Source organism: Otolemur garnettii, unplaced genomic scaffold, assembly GCF_000181295.1.
Source record: "Otolemur garnettii isolate 467f Iridium unplaced genomic scaffold, OtoGar3 scaffold00293, whole genome shotgun sequence".
Lineage (NCBI taxonomy): Eukaryota > Metazoa > Chordata > Mammalia > Primates > Galagidae > Otolemur > Otolemur garnettii.
The window spans coordinates 275,724-278,024 of record NW_003852688.1 but is presented as its reverse complement, the minus strand read 5'-3'; positions in this window follow the sequence as shown (position 1 = coordinate 278,024).

Below are 2,301 nucleotides of genomic sequence, written 5' to 3'. Positions count from 1 at the left end.
ACCATTTCTGCTTAAGTTATTTCTCCTCCCTCGCGCTGGCTTGCCAGACAATATATCCAAAATATTATCATTTTAACATGTAATCGATATAAAAATTATTAATGAGATGTTTTATATTCTAACTTTCATACTAAATCTTTGAAATCTGGTGTATATTTTACACTTAGAGCATATCTCAATTTGGACGCTAAATTTTGAACAGTTAAAATGTTGTCCTACCAAAACAATGAAGTATGTTTAAAGGGAAAACATTTTATACTGCTTCGATTTTTAATTTAAGTTACAATTAATTAAAACAAAATAAAACAGTTCCCCAAACATAGTAGTCACTTTTCAAGTACTCAATAGCTGTGTTCAGCGAGAGGTGTTAGATGGTACAGACACAGAACATTTCCACTGGAGATGGCCAGCTCTGGTCTGGACATTGAGCTCTGGCAGATAAAAATCTCTTATTCATTTCTGGAGCTCTGCAACTTAGCAGAGCTTGCCACACAGTAGGAACTCCACAAATGAGAAATCCATTCTTGGATCCTGGATGGGGTCAGCATGAATGGGAGGCTGGTGAAGAGTGAGAAGGATCTTCATGACATGGTGATGGGTGGCCCTTTCCACCTGCTCTTGAGCAGTACAAATAGTCATTGTACTTTGATGTCTTTGAGCTTGGTCCTAAATAGGGAATTCATGGAGTCAAAGGAAAGTCTGGCTAGAGACCAGTATCAAGAGAGAAGGCAAACCAGGTTGAAACCAAAGTATAATGAAAGGTGCTGGGAGTCTGTGGTTTTCCTTATCACTTTAGTAGGAGATTTGGTCTTTTCTTTCTAGTTACTTAAATTATAAGCAAAATGAAGAAAATTGGGTTAACTTTTTGGTGTCTTTACTTTCAAAATTTTGAATTTGTAAGCTACTTTAAAAAAACAGCTTAACATTCTGTGAACATCTTACCATGTCTTTCAAATTTCTTAGTGTTCTTTTTTTGTTTGTTTTGAGACAAAGTCTCACTTTGTTGCCCTCGGAAGAGTGCATGGTGTCACAACTCACAGCAACCTTAAACTCTTGGGCTCAAGTGATTCTCTTGCCTCAGCCTCCCAGGTAGCTGAGACTATCGGGGCCTGCCACAACACCCACCTATTTTTAGAGACAAGGTTTTGCTCTTACTCAGCCTGGTCTTGAACTTGTGAGCTCAGGTAATCCACCTGCCCCGGGCTTCCCAGAGTGCTAGGATTACAGGCATGAGCCACCACACCCTGCCAGTGTTCTTTTTATTATTTATTTATTTAATTAATTTATTTTTGGGACAGAGTCTCAAGTTGTTGCCCTGGGTGGAGTGCCATAGCATCACAGCTCACAGTAACCTCAAACTCTTGGGCATAAGTGATTCTCTTGCCTTAGGCTCCCAAGTAGCTGAGAATACTTGTAGTTATCATTGTTGTTTTAGCTGGCATGGGTCAGGTTTGAACCCACCACCCTTGGTGCATGTAACTGGGGCTGTAACCACTATGCTACAGGGGCTGAACCAGTGTTCTTTTTTATTTTTTTTTTTGCAGTTTTTGGCTGGGGCTGGGTTTGAACCCGCCACCTCCGGCATCTGGGAACGGTGCCCTACCCTTTTGAGCCACAGGTGCAGTCCAGTGTTCTTTTTTTTTTTTTTTAAATCTTTTTTATGTGACCTTTTTTTGTGTTTTTTTGAGACAGAGTCTCTGTCACCCTAATGGTAGTATGCAGCCTAGCTCATGGCAACCTTAAGTTCCTGGGCTCAAGCGATCCTCTTGCCTCGGCCTTTCGATTAGCTGAGATGGAGTCTCACTCTTGCTTAGGCTGGTCTCAAGTTGCTGACCTCAAGTGATCCTCTCACCTCAGCCTCCCAAAGTGCTAGAATTATAGGAGTGAGCCTATATCTATCAAGGATATCTGCCAAGTGAATATCCTTTTATATGTCTATATTACATTTTATATAGTGTATATGTGTGTGTCTATATACGTTTTTTAGAGATGGGTCTTGCTATGTTGTCCAGGCTATACTCAAACTCCTGGGCTCAAGGGATTCTCCTGTCTCAGCTGGCAGGGATTAGAGTGTCCATGCCCTGCTCTTTGCATACATATCTTTAATACTCTCCTTAGCTTTGACTGTTGTGGATTTCCTCTGCTTGATTTAACCAACTGCTAATTAGAATTAAGGTTCTTCTAATTCTTCATTATTTTAAACAATATAAATGCCAGGTACATTTTTGCACATATTCATGATGATTTCCTTAGAATAAATTCCTAAAAATAGAGTGATAAGCGCAAAAGTTCGTCTCTGTA